The 25,103-nt window shown below is 32.1% G+C and overlaps 1 long non-coding RNA gene across 1 annotated transcript; it reads left to right on the forward strand.

Annotated features, from left to right (window-relative positions):
- The first annotated feature begins 2,776 nt into the window (after positions 1-2,776).
- On the forward strand, positions 2,777-4,135 carry LOC110729309. The gene is made up of 2 exons (XR_002512876.1): positions 2,777-3,802; positions 3,891-4,135. It is a non-coding gene; the product is annotated as an uncharacterized LOC110729309 (long non-coding RNA).
- Positions 4,136-25,103: the final 20,968 nt, after the last annotated feature.

Raw genomic sequence — 25,103 nt, forward strand, 5'->3', positions numbered from 1 at the left:
TTAAGGGTAATTTTGTGAGAATAAAATAAACATTGGTAATAACGATAACTTTTATGGGACTAAGGGTAACTTTTGTGATAATATGGATAACTTTTGGTATACAATAACCGAATGTACATATACACCCGATGCATGCAAAAACTTCTAATTATATTATATACAAAATTATCTTTATTAAATTGCCATATATTAACACCCGTATATTGGGATAGAGTTGGGTGCATCTAAAGGTAGTTTTTTTTGCTCATTTGATACTTTTTTTTGTTCATATTAGGCTTGTTTGTTTGACTAAAAAAAATATGGGAATTGAAACTCCTTAGGTGGTTTTAAGTGGCACACGTGCCAATACACAAGTTTGATGACCTTAAATATGTGTAATTATTTAGCGTGAAAAATAAAATTTGATGATATACATCAAGAGTTCGAGACTAATCTAACAATATATTGCACATTAATGTGTGATTTTTATAAATTATTAGTAAAAAAAAAGCATGTAATCGGAGCAAACTTGGGCCTTGTTCACTTTACCTAAATTTTACTGAACTGAAATTAATTAACCTAAACTGGCTGAACTTAATTAATTTTTATTGAACTGAAATTAATTTTACCGAATCGAAACTATTTTTACTAAGCTAAAATTACTTTTTACTGATTCTCTATTATATTTTTTCCTTAAAGAACTTGATTTTTGTAGAACTGAAATTATTTTTACTAAACTCATTTTTACTAAATTGAAATTATTTTTCTTAAACTAAAATTATTTTTACTTAATATTATATCATTTTATAAAGATGAAGTGAATAATGCATTAATATATAAATAGTGTCAAAATCAAAATTTCAAGTAATAAGGAACCAAGGGAGCAAATATAGTTTAAATCACTCTCTTTATATATAAAGAGTGAAAATTTTAATTTTGTATTAATAATTATACTCTGTATCTTTTATTTCCTATTAACCCTTAGCTTCAAACATAGCATTTTACATCACTCATCTCTCCCTCCTAAAACAATGTGTTGGTCAAATGGATGCTCTAATAAAGGAAATTATCCCAAAACTACCATTTAAATGACCACCTTTTGAGAACAATTACCATTTAATCTTTTTTTTTTTTTTTTTGAAAAAACTACTACAAAAACTTTGAGTAGAATTACCACTCTTGGTTTTTCGGCAAAATCTTCGATTGAGGATGTCCACTTTTTGAGTATTACGATTCAATTGCCCCAAATCCCCCAATTTTGTAAAACCTTAAATTTAATCTTTGAATCATGAACCCTAATTTAAGATTAAATTGATTCCCTCTAGGTTTTCTCCCTGAGAGGGTTTTCATTACTAGGTTTTTTCAAATTTTTCTAAGGTTTTCTTTTTCTCTTCTTCCTTTTCTCTTCATCTCTACCATCTCTTTCCTCTTGGTCTCAGTTGTGAATCTTTGTAGGGGCTTCCATTGGCATTCTTACCAGTGGTAAGCCCCCAAGCCCCCAAAAACCTTTTAATTGATTTCAATAAATAAATCTCATCCTTGAGATGATGGTTTTTCTCTTGATTTTATTTTCTTTTTATGTTTGTATGGCAAAAATTGAAGATCAAAATTCCAAGTAAAAGTTTAGGGATAACTTTTGAGTGGGTACAATAAAATTGTAGTCATTATATTAGATAAAATCTCAGCCATTTATTTATTTTGATTATTATAAACCGTTGATTTGAATAACTATTTAATCTTTTTAAAAGAATAATTGACCAAAAATAATAATTAAAAAAAAAGCACACGTTCTTCAAATTAGTTTCTCCTTCAATTCAGTATTTTGATCGACGATCATGATCTTCTCTCTTTTGTAATCTTTATCTCTTTATTAAGATTTTGAAGGATTATGCCATATTATATACGAAGTACAATATAGATAAACGAAAATTTCTATTCTTGCTTTTTCAATAAAAAAAAAACTAAAAAAAAAAACATAAGAATATAAATATGGTAGTATTGTATTGAAGATCTAGAATAACAATTTCAAATCCATGGTGTATTTATTAAACTTGAAGCTCTAACCCATTAAATTAAAATGAGGAGGGAAAGGATCGAAGGAACATTCTCACGATCAAGAAATTGTGACATTAATAAGAGTAATCCAGAAAAAGATGGAGATGAATTTAAAAACATAAATTTGATTCCGGATGAGAGAAAAGCAAAACAAAGTATTGATGAAGGAGAATTTTTTTTTTTTGAAACCGATGAAGGAGAAACTGATAGAACGTTATTTTTTTTATTTTTTTTTTCAATTTAAAAAAAAAAACTTAAAAAGTCATCCCAAATTTCAAATCAACAGTTTATATGAAGGAATGAGATTTGATCTAATACAATGACTACAATTTTGTTGTAATCATTTAAAAACTGTCCAAAGTTTAGAGATAGAAAACAAAATTGATAAATAAAAAAGCATAATAGGAATCTAGTCTTCTCATCCAAAAGAAAACTCATCCATAATATAACATTCATAGTGTGGTGATTCATATTCACAAAAAGGTCCACAAATCAAGTCATATATGTTAGTACGATTTGTAGTATCATGCACTTATAAGTCCAAACAATTCATATTGGTTTTATAATACCCCGTACATGTATATATATATATATATAAGATTTATTATCCATTTATTTTATTTCAAAAATCGGATTATATGTGTGTGTATATGTATATATGTATATGTATATCTATATGTATATATGTATATATTATATGCATATATATACATATGTATATACATATATAGAGATTGGATCATGTGAAAACAAACCTAAAGCTGAAAACTGAAAACAGATGATCTAGACCATTGAATTTTCATCTGACGGATTAGATTACATTCGCGTTATTTGTAATCTTGACCGTCCATTCTCTCTGCTCTATTTTTATCTTTCTTCAATCTCACGATATCACTGGTTCTCTATCCTTCTCCCAAAAAATCATCAAATTTCAGAGGAATTTGCTTCAATCTTCATCAATAATTTGCTTCAATCTTCATCAATTTCGTCTTTAGCTTCAAAATTAAACCTGAAAAGTGAGTTTTGCGTTTCAACAATCAATTATGTGAGTTAATCATTTTCGTCGCTGAATATTCATCCCATTGAAGCGAGTTTTGAGCTTTCTCGATCCTCCATTGAAGCGAGTTTGAGCTTTCTTCTCCATTGAAGCGGCTTCTCAGGTAGTATTTCTTAAATTATCGACTATCAATTTCACAATCTAGGGTTTATTTCTAGTTAATTGCTCGAATGTTTTTGTTATGAAATATAAATTGTTGTTTGGATTCGAAATTTGTTGAATAGCATGCGAATTTTGTCGATTCAAGCATTTAATTGTTTTTAGATTTTATGTGTCATGTATTGTGAGTTTGTGACCCTTGAATTTATGTAAAATTGGGGGATTAGAGCAATCTTGAGCTCTTCATTGTGCCTTTTGCTTGGTCGGTTTGTTGTCACGGATTCATGGGGGAATTCGAGTAGTTTAGCATCTGTTTCTTGTGATTGTACTGCCTTGCATTTTGATGCAGAGTAAAGATGAGAAATAGGGTTACATTTTTGGGAACTAGCAAGCTGAACTTGGTGAAATTGTATAATTTCTTGGATTATATTTTCTTTATGTTTAGTACTTTTAAGGCTTTATAAAGAGGCTTCCATTGCAAATATTAAACAGATTTCTACATGTGAAGGAGACAGAAAATTGAAGTATGGCGATCATCATGGTTTTCTCGTAATTACACTTATTGACACGCCAAGAGCTTATGCTGATCTCAAATCTGAGGAACTTGGTCAGGTGAGTAGACAACTACTAGTTTATTTTAAGTTTATATTGACTAAACCTGTGGTAATGAGGACGAAATGATTTGTCTCTCTGAGCTCAGGGTGAAGCTATAGCTCAAAACATAAGGTCTATGTTTGGACTGAGAGTTCCTGTCATCTCAATAGTCACCGGTGAAGGTGGTTTTGGGGGAGCTCTGGCCATCTGTTGCTGCAATAAATTGTTTATGCTTGAGAATCCTGCTTTCTATGTTGCTAGGTTTTCTTCGCATCTATTGTCTATTTTTGGTTTCTTATTATTATTCAAATTCCTTCATCATTTTCCAATACATGCTTACCTTATTATTTCCCTTTTGACATTCCTGAAGCATCTATTGTATATGAATTTTTCTCTTGCTAGATAGTTAATAAGCTTTCATGGGATACAGCCTTATTAATTTCAGAAGAATCTATCTTTTTCATGAAAAGGCTGCTGAAAACATGAGGATAACAGCCCAAGAACACCTTCGGCTAAAAATTGATGATGTTATCATTCCTGCAAGCTTTTCTAAATTCTCAAATTTCTGCCTGAAATCAACATGATTTGTTTCGACACTTGGAATGCGTTCATTTGGATTGCATGCTTATTCCACATAATTGGCAGGTGTGATACTTTTGTGTTCTTTGTGTGATATTCTTTCTGATTATTTGTCTCGAACACTCTTCTTTTTTCTTTTTGCTGTTATTCTGAAATGTTGATTTGAAGCAAATTTCTTGTAGAGACATACTTCGTATACCTTAAAAATATTTGGGTCTAAATTATGTGATTTTGCAGATTGGTGAGTGTGTTGCTAACTGGTGGAGGCCCAATTTTGAAACAGTGATGTATCCCTACTGCCCTCCTCACATCACAATGAGTTAATAGCTATGGAGTATATTGTTTTTGTGTGCCGGAAGCCTATTAGCTTAATTGGTCGAGCATTGTGCACTTGCATTGCACATGATGTGGGTTCGAATCCTACATAGGCTTACATGTAGTGATCTTTTTAAAATGTAGTAAAAATGAATATAATTAGCTTATTTTTATTTATAACGACTTTTATAATTACCTGAAGTTTATATATAGTTACCTTATTTTCGTATATAATGACCTTTTTGTAAATGTCATATAGTTACCTTATTTTTATATATAATGACCTCTGTGGAAGTGTCATCAAAATTGATATATATATATATATATTGACCTATGTGCAAGTGTTATCAAAATAGATATAGTTACCTTATTTCTATATATAGTGACCTTCGTTATTTTTATATATAGTGGCCTCTGTATAAATGTGGTCAAATAGATATAGTTACCTTATTTTTATATATAGTGACCTTCATTATTTTTATTTTTATATATAGTGGCCTTTGTATAAATGTGGTCAAAATTGATATAGTTACCTTATTTTTGTATATAGTGACCTTTATGTAAATGTGGTCAAAATTGATATAATTATCCTATTTTTGTATACAGTGACCTCTAAGGAAATATTTTAAAAATTGATATAGTTACCTTATTTCTATATATAGTGACCTCGATGTAAATGTCATCAATTTTTAATATAACTCGATATAATTACCTTATTTTTGTATATAGTGACCTTTGGGTTGTTTCACACCATCAGATTATCTAGTGAATATTCAATGGCTAAGATTGCTTGTTTTTAGTTTTCACCATAAGCACTGTTTTCAGCGGAACCTCCCCGTATATATATATATATATATATAGGGTCGGGATCCGGTGAGAACCACCCTTTATGTGAGGACACTCCTTATGTATGAGGACAAATCTAAACCTTAGGATCAAACAATATCAACGGCTGCGATATACTGCTGCGATATATCAAACATATACTCTGCTGCGAGCTTCAATTTAAGTGAGGTTCAAAAATTTCAACATTATTCAGTTCGATTTTTGTCAAATTTCAGCAGCAACAACAATCAACAACCTTCATAGATTATACAGGTAAATAATCAACAAAAGTTTTAGTGTTCTCCGAATGTATTTTTCTTAATTTTTGTTAATATTTTTCAATTGCATGTTAAGCTTAGTGTTTGAGGATTTCAAATTGTGTAGTTCGAATTATTTTCGTTAATTGCATGTTTGCATGATAATTTTCGATTTTTGAGGTTTGTTCTGTTCTCATTGAATTACATGTTTAATTGCATCAATCGCCAGTTATTGAATTGCATGTTAATTGCATGGTAATTTTCGATTTTTAAGGTTTGTTCTATTCTCATTGAATTGCATGTTTAATTGCATCAATTATTCATTTGATTGAATTTACTTCTTTGAAATTTTTTGAATCAAATCAATAATTTAGGTTTGATAAAGATTGAAAATTTGCAATCAAATTTAAAATGAGCAAATGAGCAAACCTAAATATTTGTAATAATATAAAAAAAATATAATGAGCAAACATAATTAAAATGAGCAAATGAGCAAAATAAGTTGGTAATGGTGGTGGTGATAGGGTGTAGGGGACAGAGGCGGCAGCGGGGGAGTGTAAGTAAGACAGGTTGTGGTGGTGATAGTGGTGGTGGTAAGGTGCAGGGACATGGGCGGAGGAAGGAGAGAGAGTTTGGTGGTGGTGGTGATTGTACAGTGTAAGAAAGAGGGTGAGAAATGGCATTTAGCTCATTAACATGAGTTGCAGAAGCAGTGAAAGTGAAAGAGATGGTTGTAGCTAATAAGCAAATATTTAGTTGCTCATTTATCAAATGAGCAAGTAATTAGTTGCTCATTTGTCAAATGAGCAAATACTTAATTGCTAATTACACAAATGAGTATTGAGTTATTTGCTCATTTGACAAATGAGCATTTAATTATTTGCTCATTTGACAAAAGATCAAAGAATTGTTTGCTTATTTAAAAAATGAGCATTGAGTTCCTTAGTGCAATTGCCTGTGCACAAGCCGCACCCCCTTCTTCTTGGTCTGTTTCCTGCATACCAACCACACTCCCATTTTCCACTTCCTTGCACAAACCTATCCCCCCTTCTTGGTTTGTTAGTGGTTGTGCTTCTTAGATTGAGCACTTCTGTGAGCTATTTGCTCATTTGACAACGTCCTCATATGCTATATTGAATTCTATATATGCTAGGTTTTGCAAATCACAGTGAAGGGTAGCATTATCAAGTTTTCAAATCATCTAGTTTCTGTTACCAAAGCATTGAGTCCCTTGGTTTTCTTGCTTGCACACAAGCCCCACCCCCTTCTTCTTGTTCTGTTTCCTGCACACCAACCACACCCCCTTCTTACAATTCCTTATACAAACCTATCCCCCCTGCCCCCTCATCATTCTGTTCCACTTCTGATTTTTGAAGCTGATTTCAAATCTATTTTAGATTATGAAATTATTATGTGTGTGTGTGTGTGTGTGTGTGTGTGTTTGTGTGAGTAAGTGTAAGAGTTATGCTGTAAGTAGTAATTAGTATGGTTAAAAACATAATTCAGCAACATAATGTTCTGGTATGAGATTTTTAATGAGCTTCCTAAAACTATTTTATGGAATTGTTATTGACCTGTTATTTCTATTATATTAAATGTTAGAAATGATGAGCAACAACGAAGAACTTGACAGTCATTCTAGTACCATCACAAATGTGCCAACTACTCCTACAATAGTAGTTTCTCCTAAAGTAGAACCTTTGCTCACTCCTGGAGGAACAAAAGAATGGCTTCCAATATGCCCCAATGAGTTAAAACCAGCTATAAGGATGAAGTTTAATAATCTTGAAGAGGGCCTTGAATTTTATAAAAGATACGCATTTGCTGCTGGATTCAACACAAGAAAGTTTACAACTAAAAGGCAAAGAAGAAGCAAAGAATTGAAATCACAATATATCTTATGCAATAAAGAAGGATACAAAGAGAAAAGAAAGGCTACTGTTGAAAAAGATTTAAATAACAACGAAGGAGAAAGCAATGAAGAAAAAACTTCAATCAAAAGGAAGAGACTCGTTACTCGTGTTGGGTGCAAGGCACATATTGTCATAAAGCATTGTGATGATAACAAATTTATAGTGTCACAATTTCATGAGGGAGATACTCATGCACTTTATACACCTAGTTGCAATCTCTTCCAAAAAGAAGGGAGAAAAATGAACATATTGCACAAAAAAATAATTGTGAATAATTCTAAGGTACGACTTTCAAAGTCTCTTATGTTTCATGAATTCTCTATATGTTCTAATAAAACTAGTATGCTCATTTGAAAAATAAGCATTTAATTGTTTGTTTATTTGAAAAATGAGCATTAAATTGTTCAAATGAGCAAGCAAATAATTGAATTGTTTGCTCATTTTAAAAATGAGCATTAAATTATTTGCTCATTTAACAAACTGTTTTGTTCTTTAAATAGGTGAATATTGGTCCTGTTACAACTTTTCGAATGATGAAGGAAATTGTTGGAGGATATGATAACATCGGTGCATCTAAGCAAGATTTCAAAAATTTTCATAGAGATTTGAAAGCATACATTCAAGGAAGTGATGCTCAAATGTTCGTGGATAACTTTACCAACAAAAAGCTAATGTGGAACGCTTTTTTCTTTGATTTTGAGATGGATGAAGATTATTGCCTTTGTAGAGCATTGTGGGCTGACCCCCTTTGTAAAAAGAGTTATGCTCTATTTGGTGATATGGTATCCTTTGATACCACATACCAAACCAATAGGTAATTCATAAAAATCACAATTCATTTTTATGTTATAACTATAGCTTAACTTAATAACTTTGTTTTAAATGAACTTAGTATAATTTTTTGCTTATTTCACAAATGAGCATTGACTTATTTGCTCATTTCACAAATGAGCATTCAATTATTTGCTCATTTGACAAAAAAGCAAATAATTGTTTGCTTAATTCACAAATCAGCATTGAGTTATAAGCTCATTTGACAAATGAGCAATCAATTATTTGCTCATTTGTCAAATGAGCATTGAATTGTTTCAGTAGCTGATGACAATTCTGATTTCAGAATTTGATTTCTGATTTCAGAATCTGATTTCAGATTTCATAATCTGATTTTAGATTCTATTACAGATTGTGAGTGCATGTATGTATGTGTATGTGTGTGTGTGTGCGTGCGTGTGTTTGTGTCTAAGTACGTGTGTCTTTGTATTTATGTGTGTGTGTAGTTATTTGCTCATTTAAAATTTAATCTATATGTGTAAACAGGTACAACATGGTGTTTACTCCATTTATAGGGGTTGACCATCATAAGAGTTGTATTACTTTTGCTGCTGGTTTCATAGCAAAGGAAGATATATTGTCATTTGAGTGGTTATTCAGATCATTTCTCAAGGCAATGGGTGGAAATGAACCGAATTGTATGATTACAGATCAAGATTCAGCAATGAAAATTACTGTTAAAAGTGTGTTTAACAAGACTGAACATCGCTTCTATATGTGGCACATAATGAAAAAGTTACCAGATAAGGTGGAGAAATCAATCATGCAAGAAGAAACTGGTTTCCTAAAAAAAATTATGTGCTTGTGTTTGGCATCTTGAAATTGAACCCGCTGAGTTTGAAGAAAGGTGGAACAAGGTGATGGTTGAATACCACTTGGAAGAACATGAGTGGTTAGGTTATATGTACAAGATAAGGAACAAGTGGATTCCAGCGTATTTTAGAGATGTGTTCCTTGGAGGAATAATGCGTACAACATCAAGATCCGAAAGTGAAAACGACTTTTTCTGCTCCTTTATCAATCCTCATATTTCACTTGTTGAGTTTTACTTGAGATATGAAGTTGCAATTGATGCCCAAAGACACACTCAAGGTCAGAATGATAATGATTCAAAGCATAAATATCCTGAGTGCAAAACACCACTAGGGATAGAAAAGCATGCCTCACATTTATATACTAACTCTGTCTTTTATGAATTTCAATATGAGGTTGAAATTGCTTGTTTTTCTTGTGGTGTTGATGAATTGAAGAAAGAAAATGGATTGGAAGTCGCAAAAGTAAGTGAAGGAAATCAGATTAGAACATTTGATGTTGTGTTTAATCCAACTAACTATGACACCACATGTTCTTGCAAGCTATTTTATAGACAAGGTATTCCATGTAGACATATGATTTGGGTTTGGAAAGCAAAAAGGTTTGAAACCATTCCTGAGCAGTATATGCTACACAGATGGACTAGTATGGCACTGAAAAATCCAATTTTTGACTTGGGTGGAAACCTGTTGGAGCAATGTGCTAATTTAATTGACAAGAAAAAATTGTTAAATGATTTATGGTCAGAGATACACACTTGTGTAAGTTTGGCAGAAGGCAATGATGAAGATATTCAAGATCTTGTGATAAATCTTTAAGGAATAAGAAAGTATTTGGAGGCTAAGAGGATTGCAGGAAATAATGAAACAACAGGAAGTGCAAACAACAAAGGACAAGACATTGAGCTATTGATTGGAGCTAGTGTGCTAACTGAAATACTTGTCAAACCTCCGAAAATTTCAAAGAATAAAGGGACTGGAGTTCATGTATCAAATGAAGAGACTTCAAAAGAGAAAAGGGCTGAGATTGATGTGCCAAATGTTGAAACAAGAGGTAGAAGTGCAAAAAGGCTGAAGGGAGAAAAAGAAAAGGCTGTAGAACAAAACCAGAAAAAGAAGAGATTATGCAGAGGTTGTGGTGAATTGAGTCATCATGATATTAGAAATTGTCCAAAAAAAGTGTAATGATAACTTTATATAAATATGAGATTTAATATTTTGGCACTTCTCCTCATTATTTATTAAACATTTATAAATTTTGTGTTTTAAATTTTGTTAATATTTTGTTGATTTATATTTCTTAACAGAATCAATTACTTAATCATTTAGAAAATGAGCAATCAATTTTTTGCTCATTTGTCAAATGAGCAAATACTTAATTGCTAATTTAACAAATGAGAAAAAACTTAGTTGTTCATTTATCAATTGAGCAAATAGTTAGTTGCTCATTTGTCAAATGAGCAAAATTTATTTTTAGTCATTCATAAATAAACAAGCATTTCTTTGGTCATTTCTCAAATGAGCAAATTATTCTTTGCTCATTTGTCAAATGAGCAATTTGTTCTTTGTTCATTTTTAAAATGAGTTAATTATTCTTTGCTCATTTGTCAAATGAGCAAATTGTTCTTTGTTCATTTTTCAAATGAGCAAAAACTTAGTTGCTCATTTATCAATTGAGCAAAGAATAATTTGCTCTACCCTTGAGCAAATAATTGTTCTTTGTTGATTTGCTCAAACAAGCAGATATTTATTTACTCATTTGTCAATTGAGCAAATAGTTCATTGCTCATTTGTAAATCAACAAATAGTTTAAATAAACGGTAGGTATAAATGCGAAGTATTTTAAGTAAACACAAAACATCCAATTTAAATACAACGAACACAAAAGTCAACATAATCAAAAGTCACCATTTTTACATCATTCAAAAAATAACAATTTACAACTTGATTAAATCATTGTTTCTCTACTTCCCTAAAGTTAGAAAGCTATGTCAACATCGTAATCAACACTACACCAAGAAAAATATTGAGGTTACACTAACAAGTAGCCTTTTCTTCTTAAGCTTTTTCTTCTTCACCCTTTTGTTCTTCAACTTTTTCTTCTTCAGTCTTAGGAGAAACTTTCTTCTGCTTTTTCTTCTTTTGAGGAATTTCTTTAACGGATTGAATTGTGTTTATTTCGCTTGAAATTATTGCCAAGGTGTACTTCACACGAAGTTTTTCCATGATTATCACTTGTAAGAAATAGGAAAGAAAAAATAAAACAAGAAAATTTTAAAAAATATAAATGCATAAAGCATGGAGAAGCACGAAGCACGTAGCAGAAGAATAGAATAAGTATAGAATAAGCAGCATACTTGATATGTAAGCTAAGACTATTTAAAGGTTCACTGGGTTCACTGAATTTTGGCTCAATTGCTCTACAGTTTATAGTCCAAGTTTCAGCCGAGTTGGAAAAGGGAAGGTGGATGATTGGTGTGTAAGGTCACTTAGAACCATCTACTACTTATATTGGACATAAACAGTTTATATTGGACATAAACATAATTCTATTAGAAGTTGTGGAAATTATGTAAAAATTTTCACTCAAAGTAAAAATTGTACGCCTTGTAAAATCCAGCAAACAAGTATCTAAGAACAATTCATATAAGATGAAAGACTTACATTATTCTTCTTCAAACCTGAAGCCCACTTTGACAAACCCATGTATGTTTCCATAATCCTCATCAATGCAATTTCACAGTGCAAATGATTAATATTTGTAGACTTCCAAGGAGAATCAAGTGCAACATGATCCATGCGCTTGATATCACTTGACAACACAGAGCTCTGTACATTTCCTTCATATTGCATAAAATTGCAAAATGCACTTCTCTGAAAATAAAGATGTCAAATGAGAAAAGATAATAGATATTTATAAAATCTAATCATTTTACTGAAATAAGCAAACATAATGTTAATAGAAATTAACTTTTAAACCATACCAAATGTTTTAAAAGCTGTGTATGATCTTCGGAATCTTCACTATAATCAATAACCTCAATATTACCATGCTCTGTGGTAGTGTTGAAACATACCAAGAAATAATGATTTGTTTCGTAAACTGGGAAGAAGAAAAGTTGAATATCCTTCTTTGGGACAACACTTTGGCTGTATAACATCTGAGCAACCTCACGAAACATAGTATTCCGATGACTAACAGAATCAATCTCATAATGAACAAGACACTCCTACATGTTTTTAAAAAAAAAAAAAATTTAATACAACTGGAATACTGTAAAATATTTCAATAAAATAAAATAAATTAAAGAATATGAACTTACAGTAGCAGTAAGATTAAAAAAGAAACGAGCAGGAGAACTTGAGTCTCTAAATTGCTCATTATAATTCAAAATACTACACCAAGCATTAATGATTTCTGAATCAATTTTAAGGTGAGTATACAGCTTTTCAAGTTGAAATCTCATGACTTCAACATCATCCACTCCATTAACTTTGGATAAAAAGACTAGATCACTGCATAAAGGAATTAAAAAAGTTAATATCACTAAAGCAAATATGAATTAGTGTACAAGATAGCAAATTCTATAATAAAAAAATACTTACAAACGATTTTTATCATCATCAAACAGAGCTTCCAAGACAGTTTTCTGAACTTCTGATAATGTAGTGTAAATGTTGATAATCCGTGCCTTAAAAGGTGATTTAAGCAGCATTGATGGTTGAACTTTACGCTTCTTTAAAACAGGAACAACAACACCACCTACAGCACAAGGAACATCAGTATCGGCAGCAACTGAAGGTCGTACAGGAACATCAGCATTAGAAGCTACTAAAGGTTGTACAATAGTTGGGGAGTTCTCCAGATCATCAATATTTTGAGAATCAAATCCTAAACTGAAAGTAGGAGTTCCAAATCCTTTTTTAACGGAAGATCTCAAACCAGATCGAATACTTGAACCTCCTTCAACTTTTTCAGTTTCAACTACAATAGCAAGACCTTCATTTTCAGAAAGACTATTTGCTACCTGAACACTTTCAGCCGCAATCTTTGTAACATCAATGGCTCCTGTTACGGTTGGACAATCAGCCCTAGCAAAGACTGAGGATTCAACATTCTTCTCATTAGGAGAAATCTTGGAAAATCTATCCCAAGCTTCAATGACGGTTGGATCTTGCCAATACTCATCGTCTTGAATCATATAAATACCTTCTTTGGATATACTTCAACATCTTCGTTAGTTTGTGGAACAGTTGGAACAAATGTTTCCTGAATGCAAAACAAAAAAAAAAAAAAAAGTTGGGATCGTTTGCAATGAAATTTAACATGATTTGGTCCAATTCAATTTAATTCTAAAAGGCAGAAAAGCTAAGTTTTGATTGAAAGTGAAATACCATTTTTGGTTATTTGCTGCCAGAAGGACCAACAACCTTCAGATTTTTATCGAAAATTCCAAGCCTCCCTTTAAAAATTTCCAATTTCTCACGGCTAGACAACATATTGGTTGTCCAACCTTTGAGAACAGGAGTTTCTCGGTTCGCTCTAACTTCCTCAATGACATAATGATCAACATATAAAAGCTCCAAACAAATAAGATAGAAAAGATTAGTACATTAAAATTAAGCAAATAAATAACAGTTAATGCATAAAAAATAAAAAAAATAAAAACTTAGAAAATACCAGCCCCAGCCCTTACTGCCACCTACCCACACATTTCAATTCTGATTTCAGATTCTATTATAGGTTGTGAGTGCATGCATGTATGTGCATCTGTCTGTGTGTTTGTGTGTCTGTGTGTGTCTGTGTGTGTATCTGTGTGTGTGTCTATGTGTGTGTCAGTGTCAGTGTGTGTATATGCATATATGTGTGTCTGTGTGCGTGTGTATGTGTATTTATGTGTATGTGTGTGTGTAAGTGTGTGTGTGTGTTCTTGTTTAAGGGAGGAAGGGGGTTGTAGGTTATTATGATTTTTCAAACAATAAAATGCAACACATAAAAACATACCATAAGAAATAATAAAGATCCTGGAAAGTAGCGAGTAGGAAGCTCATCCCATTTGATCTTCGCCTTCACAAGAGAATCAAGGATAAACTTCGACCAATTTAAATCCTTGATTTTAGCAACATTACTCAAATATCTGAGAACGTCATGATTAATATTCTTGTTTTGTCCTCCTAACATAAAATAACAAAATTAAAAAAATATGATCAAACAAAAACTAAAATGAGCAAAATGAAACTAAAATGAGCAAAATGAAATTAAAATGAACAAAATGAAATTAAAATAAGAAATATGAAAATGAAAAAACTACCTGACATGAAAGTGGAAACACAAAGAACTACGAAATTGCGTTTGAACATTGGCCCAGCTGATTTATGGTTCTTCAAGTACATTGAAAGTTCCCCAATGTTCACAGATAATGAGTTCTTTGGGAACTGTTTTTTCCACTGGTTAATAACTTTATCATCCTTTGAAAAAACATTCGCATCCATCTCTATGCCTCCAGCTGGCAGCCCTAGGACGTCATGTACATGTTGTTCCGTAATTTTTAAAGGATCGAAATCAGGAATATTCAACGTACAACTATGAGCATCAAAATGCTTGACTAACCAAAAACCCAATTGCAAAGGCAGTTGGGACACTTTCAAAAACTCCAAGGACCCAAATCCTATAGCTCTAATCGTAGTCAACTGATCTTTAGAAAACTCCTTAAAAACATTAACAACAGATGAAGGTGACATCCTATTACGCAACGTCCCATAAACAACACATTTTGATTTCTGCACTTCATCAACAGCATCTTCACTGTCTGGATCCTCAAACTTCACATTCCGGATCCTCAAACTTCACATTATGCTTTTCTTTCACTCTTTTTTCAACCTTTTTCCTTTACCCTTTGTAGCAACTACTTTGATTTTCTTTTTCTTCTTTTCTCTGATCTTCTTCTCTGCCACAAGAGCCCCTGATGAACCTGCCTCGGTAACAGCCCCTGATGAACCAGCCTCGGCAGCAGCCCCTGATGAACCTGCCTCGACAGCAACCCCTGGTGAACCAGCCTCAGCAACAGCCCTTGATGAACCAGCCTCGACAGCAGCCCCTGATGAACTAGCCTCGGCAGCAGCCCCTGATGAACCGGCATCAGCAGCAGCCCTAGATGAACCGACATCGACAGTAGCCGCCCCTGATGAACCAGCATTCGCACCAGACTCCTTTTCAATAGAATTCCTGCTGATACAATATTATTAAAAAAAGTCAAATATCACATAAATTTAACGAATAAGGAAAAACATAGATGCTCATTTGTCAAATGAACAAATAGTTAGTTGCTCATTTGTGAAATGAGCAAACATTAGTTTGCTCATTTGTCAAATGAGCAATAATTTGTTACTTATTTATAAAATAAGCAAAATAGATAGTTTCTCATTTGTCAAATGAGCAAATACTTAGTTGCTAATTTAACAAATGAGCAAATAGTTAGTTGCTCATTTGTCAAATGAGCAAATATTTAGTTGCTAATTTTACACAAATGAGCAAAAACATAGATGTTCATTTGTGAAATGAGCAAACATTAGTTTGCTCATTTGGGAAATGAGCAATCAGTTTTTTGCTCATTTGGGAAATGAGCAAACAGTTTTTTGCTCATTTAGAAAATAAGCAAATAGTTATTTGCTCATATGTCAAATTAGCAAGCATTTCTTTAATAATTCATTAAATCAACAAGCATTTAATAAGAAAACATAAAATAAGGAAATAACAAAACACGTACATTATCCTTTCCAAATGTACATCTGTATAATCTTTAGCATTGTTAAGATCAGTAGCAACTGAAGAATCCATAGCACTGTTACAAAAAAACCAAAAATTTTTTAAGCTAACTTAATCTACAATGTTGCATCTATAAACAGAAGCCAGCAACTGATAAGCAGAAGATGGACAAGAGCCCAAGTCAGATGGTTGTTTAAACTTAGGAATGCAAGCTAGTTTCTGTTTGTTTCCTTATTGGTTTTCTGTTTTTTCTAGTTGTATTTTGTCTGTGGTGTTTTTTTCTGTTTTGATGTAGAGGCTTATGTAAGTTTTTTTGGGAGGATGGGTTTCTGTTTTTGTTGCTAACAATTACATTGTGAGAAGCACCCTTCCTAGAAGGTGGTTTCCTTTTGTAACCGTTTTCCCCTTTCCGTTTCCAAGGCACCCTTCCTAGAAGGTGGTCTTGGTTTGGTTAGGGTTTGTACTCCTTGAGGGCTTCCCTCTTTTTTGGTATTAATAATACTTGCTTATTTACCAAAAAAAAAAAAAAAACATTACAAACAAACAATTCTAGTTGAACATTTTTTCGTTTCTGCAAGTGTATCTTCATGCACTCCTCCCTAACCCCGGCAAATCTAGAAATGGACACTCATCTCTTCACTTAGATCACCTATTTCTAGAAGACTATATACAAAAGGCAACAACTGGTTTTCTAGTTGAACTGATGTAGTTTACAAAGAAGCTTAACTTTGTCGGAATAGGTTACTAGCATAAGACTGGTCACTAGTGACTCAAACACACAGTTCAACAGAGTCATGTTCACAAATTCATCAGAGTCATGTTCACAAATTCAACAAAGTCAAACACACAGTTCAACAGAGCCATGGTCACTAGTGACTCAAACACACAGTTCAGCAGAACGAAGGATATAAGACCATATGACTGAGTCATTGCCGATTTGCTTCTTTAAGCTATTCCAGGGTACCACATACTTCAAAAAGAAAAACCTAACTCACTGAAAACTGAGGTTAATTGAGAAACCAAAGAAAACGACAAGACTTTTAAAAGACCTATAAATGAACCATGCGCTAATCAAACAAGTGCTTGGCTTCATCACATATAAGATATTCTCAAAGTTTTACCAGTATAACAACTGAAAGTAAACAAACAGCCTCTGAAAATTCCTCAAATTTCAAGACCATGCTTCAGGAAGCACTAATGACTAACTAAGCACCAAAAAACACTAAAGAAGAGAACGCAAACTTATCAGGTGGTCAGTTCCATAATAACAGAAACAATATCACCATCAGCAACCTTGAGTACCTTGACTGCCTTGCCCCTTTGGACCCCAACCTTGAGTCAATATACACTCAGACACACAGTTCAACATAGTCATGGTCACTAGTGACTCAAACACACAGTTCAACAGAGTCATGGTCACTAGTGACTCAAACACACAGTTCAACAGAGTCAATATACACTCAGGCTGGTCAAGCTGCTAAAACAATGTATGTACATAGAACCAAAACATAATCGCAACAACATAACAACAAAAACGCAACATATTCACAACTAATCGAGCAAAAATCGCAACAAAACCACAACATAATTTCTCAAATACACAACCAAAGCAAGAAGACTTGTAAAAACCTAAATACAGACAAAATAAAACTAAAAATAACTTGATAATTACTAAAAAAAACGAAAAAAAACTAAAATCAACAAAAAAACAAACTAAAAGATAATCGACACAAAGTAACCTAAAATTAATGAGCTAAAATCAGAACAAATTAAACGAAAAGCAAAACGAAAATCAAGCAAAAATCGCAACAAAATCAAGCAAAAATCGCAACAAAACCACAACATAATTTCGCAAATACAAAACCAAAACAACAACACTTAGTAAAACCAAAATTCAGGCAAAATAAAACTAAAAGTAACTGGATAATCACTCAAGAAAACGAAAATAAAACTAAAATCAACAAAAAAAACAAAATAAAACATAATCGACACATTGCATGTTAAAATTAATGAGCTAAAATCAGAACAAATTAAACGAACATCAAAACGAAAATAAAACAATGAATGTAACCTAAATTAATTGAAAAACAGCAGATGTATAAACAATAAACTCACATTGACGAAGAATTGATGAAGATTGAAGAACTTGTGATGAAAATTCAGAGAGAAACACAGTAGAAAACCGGAAAACTTGAAGGAGGAGAGAGAAAATTGAGCAAAAAAGAAAAAGGAGTAGAGAGAAAAAACGCAGGAAATAAATTTTGAAATAAATTTGTTTGTTTTTGTTTGTTTTACCGGGTTGTATTATGACCGTTGGATGTAGTTGATCCAACGGTTGTAATTTATCCTCACATAAAATAGGGTTCTCACTTAAGGGGGGTGGTCTCATAGATCATATGAGACCACATCCCTTGTGTGAGAACCCTATTATATGTGAGGACATATTACAACCGTTGGATCAATTGCATCCAATGGCTACAATTTATCCCAATCAAACATAATTTTAAAAACAATTTTCCAGCGTTTTCTTTCTCCTCCTTCATTCGACGCGCCATTTTCTCTCTCCTCCAATTTCTCTACTCCCTTTCTTACTGCTCTCTTCCTTTGCTTTGATTCTTCATCAATTCTGCTTCAAACTTCATTGATTCTTTGTCAAGGTGATTTTTGTTGATATTAGTTTGATTTTCGTTGATTAAAGTTTGATTTTCGTTGATTTTAGTTTGATTACTTAAGGTTTTTGTCAATTTTTTTGCGATTTTTGGCGATTTTCGATTCAATTTCCATTCGTTTTTTTTCCTTGCGATTTCTATTCGATTTATATTTGAGTACTTTTTAGTTGATTTTAGTTTTAATTTGGCTTCATTTGAGTAATTATCTTACATTTTCTTTGTTTTTTTGGAAACCTAGAAGTAAATGCTATGGAATCATCCCTAATTGGTCTTCAAGAAAATATAATGCATGTGTTCGTTCATTTTATTTTTATTTTTTCATTTTTATATTTACTTGCTCATTTTCTATTTGTTTCTCAATAAAATACTTTGTGTTTAGCTTTATTTGAGTAATTTCACATACTTTTTGCTACCGGAAGTATGATATTCAATTTTGTTGGTTGTGATAACTTGGCTAGACAGTAGGAATGAAATGAGTGTTTGGTTTTACTCACTGTTGTTATAAGGTTTGCATTTGTTAATATTTGGTTCCCATTAGTACATGATTTCGAGACCAAGCAATTAGATGAGGCTAATGAATTGCAGTTGATACTAATTAGATAAGGATAAAAAAAAGAGAAGATCACCTGGTGAGAATTCTAGTGTTGTTGTAGGTACGTGTGCACGATAGAAGAGACTTGAGAATTTCTTTAATGCCAACTCTGTGTCTTTAGTAGGAAACTAGGAAATAATAAAGTATATGATTAACAAATATATTACCTTGTAATTAGCACCTATTGATTGTGATTGCACTCTATAAATCAAATCGAAATTCTTACTGGTGATTGATGATCACAACCAGATTGAATTGTTTCCTCGGGCAGCTGACATATTCTTCATGTAAGACTTTTTATTTATTATGCATATACTTGTGTGGCAGACTAATAGTTATGTCTTAAAAATGCATTGTGTTAGATCAGAGTTGTGCATCAGTCAGCTGTGAGTGCATGTGTTTATTGTAGCTTCAAAACTAAGTGCTGGCAACAGATTTGTATTTTGCTCTGCTGCCTTCTTTATCCTCGTCAAATCTTCAGTTTCTGATTTATGGAGATCAGAAGTTTATTTATGACTGTAGTAAGGTTCCGACTTGCTTGCATCAGATTTTTCCTTTAAGTTGCCTTCAGAGCATCTCTGCCTGTGTTATTGGTTTCAGCTGGCTCAATAACTTAAATTTGACAGTGATGAATGATAAGTCTATTATATATATATTTTTAATCACCGTCCCACAGTCATATTTGTGCTTATTTTAGCTCCGCGGAGCTATTTTTTATTACTAATATACGTTTCCTAGTGTTTTTGTAGAATTGGTATTATTTTATAGGAATTTACAGATTTATGTTAATTCCGGAGCTTATTGAGCCACTACAAAGATATTGGAGTTTGATTGTATTTTATGACCGCAACATTTGAAGTCCAAGTCCAAGAGCAAAGGAAACTTTGAAGCCCAGCTACAACTGACCGGGCTTGATCGAGCACTTGAGACTTTTATGTTGCTGTGTGATTTTTGTTATTTGGGCTCAACTATTTAAATCCCATTAATGTTGGACGCTGATAGTAATACCGAAGAGGAGTTTTCGCGGAGTTTGAGTTTGAGTGGGATTAGGGAGTTGACTTTATTTCTTATATAAGGAGGGTAGTAGCTGTTACGTAGGGGGGAGATTTTTAGTTTAGGTAGTTTAGGTAGTTTAGTTTTAGGTTTGTTTTCTTCTCTTTTTCTTATCAAGTTTTATTATTATTACTTAGTGTTAATATTATTTCTTTGTTTTCTCTTTGGTTTAATTATTTTCATATTAGTTTATAATTATTGTTTTAATCATGCTTTCTTTATATGCTTTGCTTAGTTTAGATTTAAATATATGTGAGTAGGTTTATTTCTAGGGTTTGTGGGGATCCATAAATAATATGAAGGGGTAAATTATTATTGTTGATTGTTAATGTTTTAGATTAATTTCCTATTGATTGATATAATGCTATGCAATTAGATTAGGCCTAGTTTAATTGTATGAGTTATGCAATATTGATTTGAGATTCGAGAGATGAGAATTGATGTTTAGGCTTAGTTTCAATAGGCAGGTTAATTTATAAATGGTTAAGTCAGGATTCAAGAGATGCGGTTTAATACCGGTAGATTAATTCTATGATTATAATACGTAGCGAAAGCCCTTTATAATCTGATTAATTTATGCATTGATAATTGATCGTTGTGTTTTAATTACCCTGGAGTATTATTTATTGGTGAACCTATACCCTAGACCCTTTTATTATTAATTATTCCCTTAATTTGCTTAGTTTAATTGTTTGTTTAATTCTCACAATACAAATTGGTTACTTGATAATTTAGATTATAATAATTTATTAGGAATAAAAGAACATTGTTTCCCTGTGGATTCGACCCTACTTCCCTGTCTATTTTAGTTAGTGGTTTTAGGAATTACTTTTGATTAGGTGATACGACTTTAGCCTTTCAATGAATAACAAGTTTATGACTCTAATAATGCCAAATAGACTTATAAACAACAAATAAAGTAGACGAGTACCCAAGTATTTTGTTTACTGATGAGTGTATTTTCATGTTTGGAAATGTATCTATTTGTTTCTAGGACTTTCTCTGGTGTGTTGTAATTAGAATCAGCAAATGTTTTAGTCTGATTCTAGTGACTAAATATTTGTTCATTTCTCAAATGAGCAAATAGTTAGTTTCTCATTTGTCAAAATGAGCAATAATTCCTTGCTCATTTATCAAATTAGCAAGTAATTCCTTGCTCATTTAGCAAATAATCAAAAAGTTAAATGCTCATTTCTTAAATGAGCAAAGAATCACTTGCTCATTTGTACCTTATGATAAATAAGCATCTTAAAAGGAAAAATATGCATATCATTTATATGTACCTTGTGATATTTAGGATATGCAGCCATGTAGGATCTAAACACGTCTCCTCATTTAGAAGATCTTGGTTTAGGGTTTTCTTACAAATTTACTTCTTAATTTGATTTTTCATTTGTTTTAGTTAGCTTACATTTTTTTCGGGTTTTTTTTTATAATTGTAGAACTGTTCAGTGTTATGGATTCTTTGGTTGCTACTGATTCTACCAATGCTAAAGATCCTACGGATGTACCTTTGGAAAGGAAAATGTATGTGTTTTCTTATTTGCTCATTTTATGTTTTCTTGGTCAGTATAATAGTTATTGTTTGCTTATTTGCTAAATGAGTTATGGGACGTTACGTAATAGGATGTCGCCTTCATCTGTCGTTAATGTTGTTTAGAACCTTTCGGAAGATCAGTTGATTGCTATTAGAGCTATAGGATTTGGGTCCTTGCAGTTTTTGAAAGTGTCCCAACTGCCTTTGCAGTTGGGTTTTTGGTTGGTCAAGCACTTTGATGCTCAGAGTTGTTCCTTGAATATTCCTAATTCCAAGTCTTTCGAAATTACGGAACAACATGTACATGAGGTCCTAGGGCTTCCAGTTGGAGGCATGGAGATGGATGCAAATGTTTTTTCAAAAGATGATAAAGTCATTACCCAATGGAAAAAACAATTCAAAAAGAACTCATTATTGTCAACATTGGGGAGCTTTCAATGTATTTGAAGGATCATAAATCAATTGGGCCAATGTTCAAAAACAATTTTGTAGTTTTTTGTGTTTCCACTTAATGTCAGGTAGTCTTTTCATTTTCATATTGCTCATTTTACTTTCAATTTGATCATTTTAATTTCATTTTGTTCATTTTGCTTTCATTTTGCTCATTTTAATTCTTGTTTGATCATTTTAATTTAATTTTGTTATTTTATGTTAGGAGGACAAAACAAGATTGTTAATCATGATATTATCAGATATTTGTCTAATGTTGATAAAATCAAGGATTTAAATTAGTCGAAGATGAAATAGGATGAGCTTCCTACTTGATACTTTCCAGGATCTTTATCATTTCTTATGGTATTCCTAGCGTTTATTTGAACTGTTTGCTCATTTTAAAAATGAGCAACGAACTATTTGCTTATTGACAAATGAGTAAAGATATATTTGCTCATTTGTCAAGTGAGCAAATAATTGTGATTGATCATTTCACAAATGAGCAAAGAAATGCTTGTTGATTTAATGAATGATTGAAGAAATGTTTGCTCATTTGACAAATGGGCATCTAACTATTTGCTCCATTGACAAATGAGCAACTAAATTTTTGCTCATTTGTTAGCAACTAAATAATTGCTCATTTGACAAATGAGCAACTAACTATTTGCTCATTTGCTAAATGAGCAAAAAATTGATAAATAATGAGGGGATGTGCTAAAAATATTAAATCTTATATGTATATAAAAGTATCATTAGACTTTTTAACAAGAAAAAACACACACACACACACATATACATACACGCACTCACAACCTGTAATATAATCTGAAATCAGATTCTAAAATTAGATTCCGAAATTAGAATTGTCATCAGCTACTGAATTGAAATGTGTGGGTAGATGGCAGTAGAGGGTGGGGCTGGTATTTTCTAAGTTTTTTATTTTTTTTATTTTTATTTTTTATGTATTTATTGTTATTTATTTGTTTAATTTTAATGTACTAATTTTTCCTATCTTACTTGTTTGTAGCTTTAATATGTTGATCAGTTTGTCATTGAGGAAGTTAGAGCCAAACGAGAAACTCCAGTTCTCAAAGGTTGGACAACCAATATGTTGTCTAGTAGTGAGAAATTGGAAATTTCTAAGGGGAGGCTTGGGCTTTTTGATAAAAATCTGAAGGTTGTTGGTCCTTCTGGCAGCAAACAACCAAAACTGGTATTTCACTTTCAACCAATACTTAGCTTTTTTATGCCTTTGGCACTGCTTGTAGAATTGAATTGGAACAAATCTTGCCTTTATGAAAATGATGCAATGTGGCGCTCTATATGGCACATCAATGGACCTCCTAAATGAGCAATTAATTTTTTTTCTCATTTGTCAAATAAAGTTCAATTTGCTCATTTTTATATGACTTTTGCTCATTTCATATTCACTTTGCTCATTTGATATTTACTATTTTCATTTATATTGCTTCTATATAAAATTGGAACAAATCTTGCCTTTGCTTGTAGAATAAGTATCAATTTGTCAGATCTAATTTTATAAGCTTTGGCTATAATTTGTTGAGGTATTTGTATGATCAGAAATGGTCCCAACTTATTCTGACTTTTTTTTTTTTAATGTTTTGCATTTAGGAAACATCCTTCCAACTGCTCCACAAACTAATGAAGATGTTGAAGTAGATCCAAAGAAGGTATTTATATGATTTTTAATATTTCAATGTAGTTTGTTTTTCAATGTACATCCGCTCTGACTCGATGTACTGTGAAGTCTGGTTACTGGTTGGCAAAATTGGTGGGTGTGGAGTAGCAGCAGCAGGTGGATAATGATGCAATGTGGCGCTCTATATGGCGCATCAATGGACCTCCTAAATCAGCAAAAAAATATTTGCTCATTTCTCAAATGAGCAATTAATTTTTTGCTCATTTGTCAAATGAGCAAAAACTTTAGTGCTTATTTGTCAAATAAAGTTTAATTTGCTCATTTTATATGACTTTGCTTATTTCATATCCACTTTGCTTATTTGTCAAATGAGCAATTAATTTTTTGCTCATTTGTTAAATGAGCATAAACTTCACTATTGATTTGTGTAATTAAATTTAATTTGCTCATTTTATATGACTTTGATTATTTGATTTTTTTTTTCTTATTTAGTCTTTTGATTTATATTTATGTTTATTTATGTTTTTTTTTCTTGAAATGCCTTATGGATCTTGCAGCAGCTTCGACTAAACTGGTGTTGGCATACATGGACTTTAATGAAAAGCATTAATAAGCTGTCAAGTATTTTCCTCACAATGAGAAAATACGAAAGCTAAAGGAAGATGCCATGGGTATTTGTGACGAGCAAAGATTGAGTTCCCAAGCTATGCCGGAAAATCATAGCCTTTCTTTTAGCCAAGACGATGAGTATTGGCAAGATCCGACTGTCATTGAAGCTTGGGATAGATTTCCCAAGATTTCAGCTAAAAAGAAGAATGTTGAATCCTCAGTCTTTTCTAGGGATGATTGTCCAACCGTAACAGAAGTCATTGATGTTACAAAGATTACTGCTGAAAGTGTTCAGATAGCAAATAGTCTTTTTGAAAATGAAGGTCCTGCTATTGTAGTTGAAACTGAAAAAGCTAAAGGAGGTTTAAGTATTCGATATAGTTTAAGATCTTCAGTTAAAAAAGGATTTGGAACTCCTACTTTCAGTTTAGGATTTGATTCTCAAAATAGTGATCATCTGGAGAAATCC

This window comes from Chenopodium quinoa, unplaced genomic scaffold (assembly GCF_001683475.1).
Source record: "Chenopodium quinoa cultivar QQ74 unplaced genomic scaffold, ASM168347v1, whole genome shotgun sequence".
In the NCBI taxonomy this organism is placed as follows: domain Eukaryota; kingdom Viridiplantae; phylum Streptophyta; class Magnoliopsida; order Caryophyllales; family Amaranthaceae; genus Chenopodium; species Chenopodium quinoa.